The following is a 15591-nucleotide window of genomic DNA, read 5'->3' as shown; positions in this document are numbered from 1 at the left end:
CACAACACTAGCTTTTATAAATGAACTTCACTGACTCATGTACAAGAATCCCCTTATAAAATACTAGAGAAAAGTCATTATAGTAAGCAGAGTACAATCAAAGTATTACAATTCTAAAAGTCCACATTTTGTCCTTTGTATAAAAAATGCTCCTTTGAAAAATACTAATACTGACTTGAAAAGCTTAGTCTCTGCTGTGCTGATAATTCTGGGTGATTGATGTTTTTGTGAACTGAGTGCGACTTCTCAAGCCTGAAGTATAAAATGAAAAACTATGCTCTAAAATAGTGATACCTTTTATTGGGATGACTATCGAAGTCTAACGCGGGCTTCTAGGAATTAAACCCCCCAGGGCCTAAACTCGGCTATTTCAGAAATGTGCTTTTTTAAAGATTAAGAAAAAGAGAGAGACTTTAGAGTTTTCAAACTCTTTCTGGCTACACAAAGGTAAAGTGTAAGTGTTAACTATTTTACTGAAGGGATAACTAACTGTTGTTGTGCTATTAAAAGCTACACACCTTTCTAGAACTTCAGTTTGTTTCCAGTACAAAGAAAATCGTAGTTGTCATGGAAAAATTAGGTGTGTTCTGTGGAACATGGGCAATAGGGATGCTCATTTCGGATTATGCGGGAAATTAAATGTTCTCATTTCCAATTGGAAATCGGCATTTCTAATTGGAGCTCGGAAATCGAATTTCTGTGGAAAAAACACATAACTGCAGCTCAGTAATTTTAGCCCAATCACAGAACTCAGAAGCATTGGACCATCCTGAGAATTTAGGGTCAACACGGAGGTATTTGGCCAATCACAGAATAAAAAAAAAATGTACCCCCCCCCCCCCCCCAAAAAAAAACAGCATTTCCGACTATCCCTAGCAGTATTTTAAAAGATATTCCATCGAGATTCATTATTACAATTTGGTGACACCAACCTTACACCTTTACCACCCTTACCTCCCACCCCTTACACACAAACAATATGCACACACACACATTCTGACTTTCCAAAAATTCACTCTGGTTTGGGTACCCTGCAACATGGCAAGCTCACTTCTACAGCATTTTTGAAGTGGTGATAGTGGTGTAATTTTTTTACTTTTTTACTTGTTTTTTTTTTTTTTTTTTAAAGAAAGAAGCAATATAAAATGGGTTTGACAATCATTACATTAGGGGCCCTGCTCTCTGGTTCCTAAATTTAGAATACATACTTATAAGAAGATTTTCATTTGTCTCAGAATAAAATACACTATCAATTACTTTTTACCTGTGTCACAGCCACTTGCAGTAGGTAGTAAAAATCTGACAGATCTGGTGTGTACCTAGTGGTTCTCAGTATTTCCTTTTTCTGTACTAAAGCACTTCCTGGAAAGGATCTATACAAAGATTCTAGCCAGCCTCCTAACTCATTTGACCCTATTTTAGCAGATGAACTGAGAAACTACTTTTTAGTAAGTGCTTTTGAATATAAAGAAAATCCTGACAATCCCCCATGAGGAAATGGACTAGTCCAAAAACCTGTCAGACAATGACAATGATGATGATGGTGATGATAATGATGGCGATGAATATAATTATGAAGAGAAATATGATAACGATGAAGTAGATAACGACAGAAATTACAGACATTAGAGTTGTTGATTCTACATTGTGGAGACTCCTTAAGCGTATCGTCTGGCTTTAAATGCAAAGAAAATTACAACAATATTCTGTAGACAATATCCTGATAGGTTTTCTGGAAGCCATTTCAAGATTCAGCAACCCTACAGAAATGACCTATTTATTTTCGGTTCAGATCACATTTAAATTAATTGTCTAGGGTTTATGTTTGTATTAGGAAATACATTTTTTGATTTAGAAACATCTGAAATATTAACAATAAACATCAGGCTTGGTGACAGAATACCAGCACAAGTTCTCTTAATTATGCCATCTTATCTTAAAGGCCTACTCAACTAAAAATGAAAGTTGCTGAATACTGAAAGCATATACAGTATGTTGTTTAGTTTAAGTTCTAAGTATAAGTTTCGACACTGAATTTTTAAATGTTTGTTTGTTTTTAGCTTACTTGTTTTTAGCTGTACATTTATCCACACAAATACATAACCCCTGCAGTTTGCTGGCTTCCTCTTCAGTCAGTAAGGTCTACAAATTCCACTTCCTGCCAACTGCTTGTCTACAGCAGGCTGTGCCAACACAGTGACTGACGCAAGCTTTCACTCATCTCTCCTGCACAAAACTGAATATGGATAAGGTAGGGGATACACTACAACTGAAGAAACAAATGTGCAAACTGCTTGCACTCTTTCTACTGTCTCTATCACAACCTTTTGCCAACACTGTCTACCAGACTACCACATATTTTGAAACATTTTACTGGGAAATGTGTTTGAACTCTATTGTTTTTGCTACTTTTTTCCCACAATATTTTTTTTATTGAAATATCTTGCATTCAATGTACAATCACAGCTTAGGGAAAGAGATCATAATTTAACATAAGTTGTCAAAGCAAACCAACCAACAGACAAAATCCCATGCAATTCAATGAAATACTAATAAAGAGAAGCTGTCCAGATCTAGTTTGAGAGGGCTTTAGGGCCTGTACACACTGCTGCGCTTGTGCTGCGCTTTTCAAATCGCATGCGCTTTTTAATCGCAAGGTCTTTTGAAAACTAATGAAAATCGTGGAGACCTGTACACACTGGTGCGATGCGCTTTTCCTATTCTCATGAAGGCTTGCGATTTAAAAATCGCATGCGATTTTTAAAAGCGCAGCAGTGTGTACAGGCCCTTACCCTTCCATTTAATTGACCTAAACAGTTGGTAGGGTGAGCGCAATCTCAACTGGATGCGAAAGGTGATCAGAGCAGTGGTCCTCAGACCATCTGAACACACAAAGGTGAAGTAGCTACTTGACAGTTAACTCATGAAATGAACATATGATATGCATAGGTCAATATGAATAGTGCCAACTGTAGGCATAACCAGTGAGTTATGTATTTGCTTTACACTTCTTTACATTTCACTACTTTAATTTAAAGATAGAAATGGACAACAGCCACAAAACAGTTAGCATACTTCACCATACTATTCTAACTAACCACTCATAAAGCATCAATCCAAGTTCAGGAATTTCCAGGCCTCCATAAGGTAGTGACCATCGTCTTGGAAGTTCAGGATTTTACTCCTAATGCTGTGTTCCAGTATTAATTGTTAGAGACCAGTGATTTAAGGTGTAAAGAAAGATAATCACTATTTTTCCAATTACGGTATTTGTAATTATGTGTTGTGCAGCAAAATGTATATGGCATATAAATAAACAATACGAGCCAATCTTCTCAAAATGTAGTAATAATAAAATAGCTAAGTGAGCGGACAATTTAAAGCTGGAAGAGTAAAAAGATTGAATCAAGAGTTTCACTTCATGAGATACTATTAGGCATTCCCAAAGCATATGTAGCATTGTGCCGACACTGAAAGGAACATTTACAGGACAGTGATGAGGCACTAAGGGAAAAGGATGCTATTTTCGAGCTGTAAGATACCAATGAATGAGTTAAGCGTTTTCTGGAACTGTTACCAGTGAGGATTACACTTAAACTGGCCATACACTAGGCCGATTCCCCGCCGATCGACAGCAGATTTGATCACTGGGATCGAATCTGCTGTCACATCGTTCACGCTACACGCTAAATTTTGATCTATTTTGTCCCGAAATAGATTGATCCCATCGATCGCTCTGTGCGGGAAATTACCGTCGATCGCCCGCGGGTAGGGAGCGCTTCACTAGCGGCGTTCGAGTGCCCGACGACCGACGCAATAGAGTGGCAATACATTACCTGCTCCGCCGGCACGAATCCCCCTGGTCACCGCTGCTCCGTCTCCGCTCTGGTCTGGTCTCCGGGTCCGGCATGCTTCACTTCTTCTAGCCCGGCAGGAAGTTTAAACAGTAGAGGGCGCTCTACTGTTTAAACTCCCTGCCGGGCAGGAAGAAGTGAAGCATGCCGGACCCGGAGACCAGACCAGAGCGGAGAAGACAGCGGAGACCTGGGGACTGGAGTCGCGCCGGCGGAGCAGGTAATGTATGCGGGCATGCGGACGGGGGGAGCGGCGGCAGCACCACCACCACAGATTGTGAACGGTTTCAGGCTGAAATCGGTTCACAATCTGTTTTCAGTAAAGGCAGCCATACGATCCCTCTCTGATCAGATTCGATCAGAGAGGGATCTATCTGTTGGTCGAATCTGATGGCAAATCGACCAGTGTATGGCTACCTTTAGAATAATGGAGCAGTAATTTACAGTACAGTATATGACCTTATGACTTGAGGATTCTGAACAGGTGTCCCTAAATTGTGCGACCAAATCTGTAAGTATTTCAGCATGGGAGATTGGTTAAAGATTATTATCTCATTGTACCATAGAGATATGCTCCCTTGATAATGGCCTTTTGCATTAAGCATACTCAGAATCTGCTTTTTTTATTTCTGGTATGTTCATTTCTAGTGTATTTTTATCATCTTGAGAAGATTGGCTATTCTAAAATATGTAAACAGAAGGTTACCTGATAAACTGTGCTCTGAGCTTAAACTCTGAAAGGTTTTAATTTTAGTACCCTCAACAAGTCATTTAAATACCAGAGACCCATAGAGAATAAAGGATTCTGATGTGATATCTGAAATTATAGCAGATATGGTTGTAATTGAAATGTATTGGACCACCAATCCTTAGCAAATTCCAAATTAGTAGCGTAGTACTGTAATATGCTTCCATATTTAGTAACCCCATGCCTTCCAGTTTTTTGCGTAAAATCATAGTTTTATAAGATAGTTGAGGATGTTTACCATCTCAAATACATTTATTTATACTCCTCCTATGGTCAATTAAATATTCTTTTTTTAGAGGAATGTTTAGAGTGCGGAAAAGAGAATTTTCAATGCTAAAAATATCTTAAACGATGCAATTTTCCTAGTTTTCCCTACTTTGAGAGTCACATGATCAGACATAACGAAGCCATCCAACAGGTAAATCAAACATGGGAAGGAAGCAAGCTGTGGTTCCCATGCAATGGCAATTATATTTCACTCCAAAAAATGTCCACCACCTTGCTTCTGTACACATTTTATATTCAATTATCAACTTGATTTTCAGTAAACTTTCCTTCCTTGTTCACTTCTGACTTTAGCAAGGACTTAAAAACACTGGAAGTGAGAGGGATATAGAGGCTGCCATATGTATTCCATTTTGACCAATACCTGTTGCTGGGCTGTCCTGCTGATCCATTGTCTCTTATACATTTAGCCATAGACCCTGAACAAGCATGCTGATCGGATGTTTCTAACAAGAATGTCATCATTAGCTGCATGCTGGGTCCAGGTGTGTAATTCATATGCTACTGATGCTGAATGATCAGAAGGATTGCCAGGAAACTGGCAATGTTTAAAAGAAAATAAATATGGCAGCCTCCATATACCTCTCGCTTCAGGTTGCCTTTAAAGTAAACCTGTTATGGGGGAACAAAATTCTATTTCACTTACTTGGGGCTTTTTTCCAGTCCCCTGAAGCCTTAAAGGCCAAGCAGATGGTTTTGGCGCATGGCGTGACGTCAGTGCCAGGCGGCAAAACCAGGCACCCCATACCAGCAATGTAATGCTGCATGGGGTGCGTAAATGTAATTCGGTGCTCCGGTAGTTGCCTGACCCCCAAATACAATTTCTCTCCGAGTTGTGAAAACTTAGAGGGGGAATAGTATTTAACACCGCCGGTGAATTTTGGGGTAGCAGGAAGAGTAGTCATTCGGCTCTCCCAGTGCCAAACTCACCGGCGATGTGTACATAGATATATGTCCCTCAGTTTCCACCCATCACACTTTGTTGATCAGTTGTGACCCTCCAAAAGATCGCCCCTTTTGGACTACTGTACATGTGCGGTCCCAGCGCTCTATATATGTGCAGTAGTTCCCAAGTGGTGAGTAAACAAACTTTCAGAATGGCTCAGCTGCTCAAAGGAGCACCACGTACCTTTAATGTTTAGGGGGCTGGAGGAAGCCCAGGTAAGTAAAATAGAGCTTTCCCCCCTGTGGCAGGTACTCTTTACACTCTCTGTACCAAAACCACAAAAATATATCCATTGCTGTGTATCAGATTTGCAGATAAATAATACACTTACGTGGTCTGCGCTGATGTTCTGGCGGCACAGCGGTAAGTACACAATCTACAGTAGTTAAACAAATAAAGGAATGCAGCTGCTATCCTTACAGTATAATTTCACATTGTAATTATCCAAAAGGGATAATAACATTTAATTATCACTTCAAAATAAAATACACTGTAGCTCATCTTAGATTCTATAAATATACAGAGTGTAAAATATGAATGTCTTCCTGCTAAGTTATGAAGAAAACTCTTATGAGGTGTTAGATACTGGCATTTTTCTCATTTAGCAGAATTATACGGCCTTTGTGTTCAGGTAGCCTGCAGAGTTAAAGCTTTTGAGAAGTGCTGTGATACGGGCAATTAAAGAGGTTATCTACTTTACCTGAGCCTTTGTCTGATCTTACTGTACTATGCATTTAATCTGCTAGTTTTAGAAATGTATAAGGTGTGTGTGTGTGTGTGTGTGTGTGTGTGTGTGTGTGTGTGTGTGTGTGTGTGTGTGTGTGTGTGTGTGTCAGAACAGGTGAAAGCCAAGATCCTGGACACCTAACAAATCCTGGGCATCTGCATGGGTTGTCTTGTGGACAGTTTCAGACAAAGGTGTCTGTCCACACTACAGTTACTCGTTGTTGTATCTTGCCTGAAGAAGTGGGCTATAGAATGACAAAATGCATTGCAGAATTGTTGGAGTATGAATAAACATTATATTTTATGATACACTACAGTTGTGTCTTCTCTGGGGAGGTAAGTCCAATACCCTCAATTTTAAGCTGCTCTTAATGATATTTTACGTTGTTTTGACATCTTTGTTTTTCTAAAAAAAAACTATATACTGTAACCACCCGGTGGATGGGTGTGTTCACCCTTTTTTCCTTTCTACGTAGAACAACTTCTTAACCTAAGTGGGGACAGGTTTATTCTCTCCACTTGCGCTTAGAGTGGTTGCCTGTGGTGGCAACCCTAACTTGTGAGTATTTTCTGTTTCTTTGACATTTCATCCATAGTTATTATCAATAATACACGATTGGGGCTCTCAATTTCTGTCTTTTTTTGTCTCTACATTGTGGATAGTTTGCACTGGGTATTTTATTGGGGGGTTGTGATTCACTGTTAAAGGACTCTGCTATTGCAGTGACCCAGTGCAACTTTTTAAAGCATTAAGAAGCAAAATAATATTTAGTTAAAGCTACGAAGCATACTTCACAGGCTCATAATATATATATATTTTTTGCTATCCAGCTGCTGCAGTGGCAAAGCTAGAGATCATGGGGCCGCACAGCAAAACCTTGCCACTTGCCCCTACCCTATGGATACGAGTTAATTAAGAAATGTAACATTGTCATGCAATCAACACTTCACATAGTTCATGGGCAGTGAGACAAAGTCAGAGGGTGGGGAAGCGCACAAAAGTTAACGGTGAATACATTAAGTACCCCCTGGGCCACCTCTGCTCTAGGGCCCCATAGCAGCTGCTATGGTTGTTATGGTTATTGCTATGCCCCTGAGCTGCTGTAGCTTATCTTCTTTTCTTTCTTTCTTTTTTCATATTTTTCTGAAGATTGTGTTTGATTGATGGAAAGTGGGAGATAGAGGTTGAGCAATGTCACAATGATTTGGAGAGCAAAGGTGTGTGTGTGAGAGAGTGTGTGTGTGTGTGTGTGTGTGTGTCTGTGTGTCTGTGTGTGTGTGTGTCTGTCTGTGTGTGTGTGTGTGTGTGTGTGTGTGTGTGTGTGTGTGTGTGTGTGTGTGTGTGTGTGTGCGTGTGCGTGTGTCTATGTGTGTGTGTGTGTGTGTGTGTGTGTGTGTGTGTGTGTGTGTGTGTGTGTGTGTGTGTGTGTGTGTGTGTGCAATTAGGTAATTAGTAATAGTAATAGGTAATTAGGTATGCGGGGGGCACAAAAAAATATAAAACAAGTAAAAACCATGTTCACCGTAAAGCATTTTGTGGGCTATCACTCCCACTTAATCAGGTACATTATAAGCCTAATGGTCAGAGGAAACAAGACTAAATAGAGGTGCTTAGTCTTGGTTCACATAGTTTTAAATTACTTTATTTTTTCAGCTCTTCCTTACCTAGTTATATTTATGCACATTTATACTTTATATGGTACCAAAAAAATCTCCTCTCAATGTATAGTACTTAAGTGTTTGCACCTGTTCATATACGTAGGTCAGAAAGATAGGCACATAGCGGGTAATCCTTTAACACTAGTACACCCTGTGTCAAACATACACACTGTGCAAGGAAGTCCTATCACCACATGCAGGTTGGGGGTCACACTCCCCCCCACGTTTCCCTGCTCACCAAAAGTATACTTGGATTCAGGCACATCAAAAAACCAGTAATGAAATCTAAAAAACATATACACAGCCGCCTTTCATGGCATAAAATCTTTCTTTAGTACGGCAAAAGGCCCATAAAATAGTTTGCATACCAGATAAAAATGAATTAAAAGCGTGTCTCACATAGCCGCATACCGCCCTCCAGGCTTCCCCGTCGTGGTGCCGGTTGCTTCCGTCCGATGTGTTTGTGACCAACCAAGCTTCTGCCCCCACCGCTGGCTGGACCAATGACGCGCACCCTAGTCGGGGTCACAGTGCGGTGGGAGGCGGCATGGGCGGGCACTTGCACATATAAATCCCTTAGCGTGCAGCATGTTCAGAGCCCCTGATGAGTCATGCCCCTTGAGTGACAAAACGTGTTAGGCGGAGCCTCTGGACACGCAGGCTTTGCAAACAAACACATCAAACGGAAGCAACCGGCACCACGGCGGGGAAGCCTGGAGGGCGGTATGCGGCTATGTGAGACACGCTTTTAATTCATTTTTATCTGGTACGCAAACTATTTTATGGGCCTTTTGCCGTATTAAAGAAACATTTTATGCCATGAAAGGCGGCTGTGTTTATGTTTTTTAGACTTCATTGCTGTTTTTTTGATGTGCCTGAATCCAAGTATACTTTTGGTGAGCAGGGAAACGTGAGGGGGAGTGTGACCCCCAACCTGCATGTGGTGACAGGCCTTTCTTGCACAGTGTGTATGTTTGACACAGGGTGTACTAGTGTTAAAGGATTACATGCTATGCGCCTATCTTTCTAGGTAGATGAACAGGTGCAAACACTGAAAGAAAATTTAGGACGCGCTGCTGCGATTGGACTTCTTGCTTTGAGGGGAACTGTCTGGTTTCACTTGTTGGCAGTCAGCTGCATACCGAGTGACTTGTTAGGAAGGGTGGTGAGCGCTGTATCTGTTTGAAATCAATGTATAGTACTTGACTGAAGAAATGGAGTTCCAGTTTAACTCATACCATTAGACTTTCCCGCTCTTTAAAGACTTTCAGAAATAGAGTACTCTACGTAATGTTTCAGTGATCCAAACACTTGTCAAACTCTTTGCTGCCATTAGAGGCCTTTAAGGCAGTCAGTGGCCTTCACAAAAAAACACCATCACAAAAAGAATAATAAAATTCTTGCAAGTACCAGAAAGCACTTATACTGTTTTGAAAGAAAAGGGAATACATTTGTATTGTCGCAGTGTTCGCCCTGTCACAGCTTCTGACAAGCAGAATGGTGGAATATGATCTAATATGCATGTTATTTAATTCTTTCTTTCTCAAAATGCCATAAACACAAAGAAAAAGATTGCTTGGTGAATACATTTCACAGAAAAAGTCTTTGTGCCATTCCGTAGTCACACAGAAAATGACTTTTTTTTTCCTTAAAGAAGAACTGTAACAAAAAAAAAAACCCAAAACAGCCCCTGGGGGTACTGACCTCGCAAAGGGGAAGTCTTTGGGTCCTAATGAGGCTTCCCCCCGTCCTCTTCACCCTCTAGGATCCAGCGCTGGCAGCACTCGAACAGCAGCAATGTTAACACCAGCAATGTAAGCACCAGACTGGTGCTGCTGCTCTCTAAGGCTTCTCCAGACATTACATCTCATTTCTGCCACTTTAAACCTCTTAATGGAAAGACTGGACCGAAATTTCAGTGGATTCTAATGTATCACTTCTCCAGCAACACCTATAACCTTTCAGAACACCTGGATTACTTGGGATGGCAAAGATTTAAGCTGGATTGGATCTTCCTTGGTATCACACACTGCTGGACACTGCACACCTTCCTTGGAATTGACCTGAGACCTTAAAGACTTTCTGCCTCTTTGTGCCCACCGTCTCCCATCCTGTGAGTAACTTTCATCGATTATCTACAACATCTATGCTCAATAGACTATATTTTTCTACATATATTATATATTATATCTTCAAACTCCTAAACAAAGGACTGTGTTTCCAAATCCATGCTGTCCGTCCATACATCTCTGTGTAAGGACAATTCAGTCTATACAGGCCCTTTGATCTCTGCAGGATACCAGCCACAGCTGTAAAAGTTCACACCTTGACTTTAAATAGGGCCTTTCTTAGCAGGAGCCCTGAGCTGTCTCTTGTCCATCCTAATGTGTAAACATCAATATTCAGCACAGACACTTCTAGCTGTATACCAACCAAGAAATATATATCCAATTGACAAATCAACAATAATTCTACTTAAGTCTGTTGGAATCTACAGAAAGACAAAGAGAGGATCCAGGGGACGTGGGAAAAGACGTTATTCACTGCAGAACCAAAATAACTCTGTGACAAAATCTACAGAGTACACCCAGCCAACAACCCTAATAGCTCCAGCACAATCCAGCAGAGATGACAGCCACACATCTGGAGACTGTTCCCTCCTGGAGTCCTCAAACTCAGACCTCAGCTCCCAGGGTAGCCCCATCAAGGCTGTCCTCTGCAACGTCAGATCAATAAACAACAAAACAGCAATCATACATGATCTAATAGAGTCTTCTGATCTGGCCTACCTGACTGAAACCTGGCTTTCTGAACCTGTTGGCCCCACCCTGGAGGCAGCTGTGCCAACAAACTATTCCGTGATATACTGCAACAGAAAGAACGCAGGGGAGGAGGGGTTGCACTTTGCTTTAGATCAGCTTTGAAAATCAGACACTTACTGTAGGTCCTACCAACTCGTTTGAATGCTTGGGGGTGCAACTTTCAGCTGAGGAAAACATTAACATATTGGTGATCTACCGCCCACCAGAAAAATACTCAGACTTCCTTGAGGAACTTGTAGACCTCCTGTGCAACCCAGCACTGGAACACCCCAGATGGATTGTTCTTGGAGATTTCAATACATGGGTGGACGACTCCTCTTCACAATTTGGAAAAGAGCTACCTCGTGCCTTACATGAACTGGGCTTCCTCCAATCAATCAGCTCTGCTACTCACAGGAAAGGTCACACTCTGGACCTTATATTCCATACTGGGCTTCAATAGCCAATGTGGAAATTAATCCTGTTGCCTGGTCAGACCATCACACTATCCACTTCTCCCTCTCAATACCAGCCGTCAAACACCAGGTCAAGAATCAAATAAAATATTGCCGCTTAAAAGGGCTAACACCTCAACATATCCGAGATAACCTTAGCTTTGATGAATTGACTGACTCCAGCTTGGACCCCTGATACTCTGGTGTTTAAATACAACAAATGTGTGTCCTCCACCTTTGAGACCATTGCTCTCTGCGCACCAAATATCTTACTCCACACCATCATGCACAGTGGTTTGATAACGCTATAAAAGAGCTGAAAAGACAAGGCCGAAAACTTGAGAGGCTGTGGCGCAAATCTCAGTCCCCAGAAGACAAACATGCCTTAATCTTCCACTTGAAGAGCTACCAAAAGGTAATCACGGGAAAAAAATCATCCTTTCTATCACAAGAGATTGCAAATGCAGTTAACAAACCAGCCCAACTGTTCCACACAGTGGAAAAACTCTGCAACCCAGCATGTCAAAAACTTAATATCGAGTCTTCAAAGGACCTCTGTGACCAATTTGCCCATTTCTTCACAGACAAAGTCTCCGCTATAAGGTCCGCCATCCAACTTACAGCATCTGAGCCTAATATAGCGCCGAAGACCATTAGCAGAGACAACGTAACACCTTGGTCAAACTTCAAAGAAATTGATGAAGAAGTCACATCAAGCATCCTCCTTCACGTCCGCCTAACTACCTGTGACCTGGATCCTGGCCCAACACAGTTCATGTTGAACTGCCCCGACCTGTTCGTACCGGTATTCCTCAAAATTGTTAACTGTTCCTTACAATCAGGGATATTTCCTGCTTTAGTGAAGGAAGCAATCATCAGGCCTCTCCTCAAAAAACCCTCCCTGGACCCAGATGCAATGACCAGCTACAGACCTGTCTCTAACCTCCCCTTTCTGGGCAAGGCTAATTGAAAAAGCTGTATACCTCCAGCTAGAAGCCAGAATCCTACAAAATAACAGTTATGATCCATTCCAGTCTGGCTTCAGGAAACACCACAGCACTGAAACTGCCCTCATCCAAATATGCAACCACCTGCTCATGGCAAGAGACAGAGGAGAGTGCTCGATCCTCATACTGCTAGACCATTCTGCAGCCTTTGACACAGTTGACCATGACATCTTGATAAACAGGCTACAGGAATACTGCGGCATTGATGGCATAGTACTTCAGTGGTTCCAATCCTTCTTGAATGGCAGAACCCACAAAGTGTCTATGGGGCCCTTCCTGTCCACCCCTGTAACACTTAAGTATGGGGTGCCCCAGGGCTCAATCCTCTCTCCCCTGCTTTTCACGATTTACATGCTACCGTTGGGAAAACTAATCCAAAAACATGGCCTGACATACCACTGCTACGCAGACGACACCCAACTATATCTTTCCTTCAAGCCTGGTGTGACAGACCCAACTCTAACTATAAACGCCTGCTTACGTGAACTACAGCAATGGATGAATGACAACTGGCTGAAACTAAATGCAGACAAAACTGAAGTCCTTCTGATTGGAGGGCAGAGCATGATAACAAAACAACTTAACTTGCAGTCTTCACCACTGGGAATAGGAGGCACGGATCTACGCAGCTCTGATGATGTGCGTAGCCTGGGAGTTCTAATTGATGGGGATTTAAACTTCAGAACTCAAATCTCTGCGGTGGTGAAATCATCCTATTTTCACCTGAAGAACATTGCAAAAATCAAGCACCTCATACTAGAGATGAGCCGAAATTTTCGAAATTTCGAACTGCTTTTATTACGAATGCGAAAAGTTAACATTACGACCCAAATTCGTAATTTCGTAATTAATTTTCAAATCGTAATTTACATTTCGTAATCGAAATTTCACTCCCATAATTACGAATTTCGTGTCTCCAACCGAAATTTTACTTTTTCAGGTTTGTAAGGGTTTCTATCCCTCTAGATGCCTAAAATGAATAGCACAGCCCATCCAGCCAGCCAGCCAGCCAGCCAGCCAGCCCAGCCTCCTCCTCCTCCTCCTCCTCCTCCTCCTCCTCCTCCTCTCCCTCCTCTCTCTCTTCTCTCCTCTCTCTCTCTCTCTCTCTCTCTCTCTCTCTCTCTCTCTCTCTCTCTCTCTCTCTCTCTCTCTCTCTCTCTCTCTCTCTCTCTCTCTCTCTCTCTCTCCCTCTCTCTCTCTCTCTCTCTCTCTCTCTCTCTCTCTCTCTCTCTCTCTCTCTCTCTCTCTCTCTCTCTCTCTCTCTCTCTCTCTCTCTCCAGAGATTTGTAGTATTTCAAAACCATACTCACATTCATGACATGTCCAGGGATCAAACCCAGGCCAACCACATGGAAGACAGCTATGCTCACCACCATACCACCAAACGCACACTAAATAGACTGCTAACCTAAATCTTACTTGTAGACAGTCATATGAGACACATGCTGGGTGCAGGGCTTTGTGATTGGACCATGGACCATGCGATAGAGTGAGGTGCAAAAATGAAATCATGCCTAGCAGAGGATGGTTTCACAATGCTAAATGCTAGGCTGGCTGTGGTGCAATTGGTTAGTGCGTCTGGCTGGTAACAGCAAGGTTACAGGTTCGATTCCATCCAGGCATGTCTTTTCCTTTTGCGTTCAACAGTTGTCCAAACAGAGCCAACAGAGCCCCAGATAGCTAGGTCACAGCTAGCCTGGCTGTGGTGCAATTGGTTAGTGTGTCTGGCTGGTAACAGCAAGGTTACAGGTTCAATTCCATCCAGGCATGTCTTTTCCTTTTGCGTTCAACAGTTGTCCAAACAGAGCCAACAGAGCCCCAGATAGCTAGGGTCACAGCTAGCCTGGCTGTGGTGCAATTGGTTAGTGTGTCTGGCTGGTAACAGCAAGGTTACAGGTTCGATTCCATCCAGGCATGTCTTTTCCTTTTGCGTTCAACAGTTGTCCAAACAGAGCCAACAGAGCCCCAGATAGCTAGGTCACAGCTAGCTTGGCTGTGGTGCAATTGGTTAGTGTGTCTGGCTGGTAACAGCAAGGTTACAGGTTCGATTCCATCCAGCCAGGCATGTCTTTTCCTTTTGCGTTCAACAGTTGTCCAAACAGAGCCAACAGAGCCCCAGATAGCCATGTAGAGTTAGGTCACAGCTAGCCTGGCTGTGGTGCAATTGGTTAGTGTGTCTGGCTGGTAACAGCAAGGTTACAGGTTCAATTCCATCCAGGCATGTCTTTTCCTTTTGCGTTCAACAGTTGTCCAAACAGAGCCAACAGAGCCCCAGATAGCTAGGTCACAGCTAGCCTGGCTGTGGTGCAATTGGTTAGTGTGTCTGGCTGGTAACAGCAAGGTTACAGGTTCGATTCCATCCAGGCATGTCTTTTCCTTTTGCGTTCAACAGTTGTCCAAACAGAGCCAACAGAGCCCCAGATAGCTAGGTCACAGCTAGCCTGGCTGTGGTGCAATTGGTTAGTGTGTCTGGCTGGTAACAGCAAGGTTACAGGTTCAATTCCATCCAGGCATGTCTTTTCCTTTTGCGTTCAACAGTTGTCCAAACAGAGCCAACAGAGCCCCAGATAGCTAGGTCACAGCTAGCCTGGCTGTGGTGCAATTGGTTAGTGTGTCTGGCTGGTAACAGCAAGGTTACAGGTTCGATTCCATCCAGGCATGTCTTTTCCTTTTGCGTTCAACAGTTGTCCAAACAGAGCCAACAGAGCCCCAGATAGCTAGGTCACAGCTAGCTTGGCTGTGGTGCAATTGGTTAGTGTGTCTGGCTGGTAACAGCAAGGTTACAGGTTCGATTCCATCCAGCCAGGCATGTCTTTTCCTTTTGCGTTCAACAGTTGTCCAAACAGAGCCAACAGAGCCCCAGATAGCCATGTAGAGTTAGGTCACAGCTAGCCTGGCTGTGGTGCAATTGGTTAGTGTGTCTGGCTGGTAACAGCAAGGTTACAGGTTTGATTCCATCCAGGCATGTCTTTTCCTTTTGCGTGCGCGCGCTGCGCCATTGAACCCCATGGGGTATTTTGCGTGCGTAAAACTTTACGCATGCAAAACTTTGTGCTCGGTGTTTGGACAACTGTTGAACTCAAAAGGAAAAGACATGCCTGGATGGAATT

The 15591-nt window shown here is 42.6% G+C and overlaps 1 protein-coding gene across 1 annotated transcript in view; it reads right to left on the bottom strand.

Annotated features, from left to right (window-relative positions):
• Positions 1-15591, bottom strand: part of UNC5D (unc-5 netrin receptor D) — an 868705-nt gene that overhangs the window by 57688 nt on the left and 795426 nt on the right. The window lies entirely within an intron of this gene.

Source organism: Hyperolius riggenbachi, chromosome 3, assembly GCF_040937935.1.
Source record: "Hyperolius riggenbachi isolate aHypRig1 chromosome 3, aHypRig1.pri, whole genome shotgun sequence".
Taxonomy (NCBI): domain Eukaryota; kingdom Metazoa; phylum Chordata; class Amphibia; order Anura; family Hyperoliidae; genus Hyperolius; species Hyperolius riggenbachi.
Note: the sequence above shows the minus strand (reverse complement) of the source record. Positions and strands in the feature narration are given on the sequence as shown.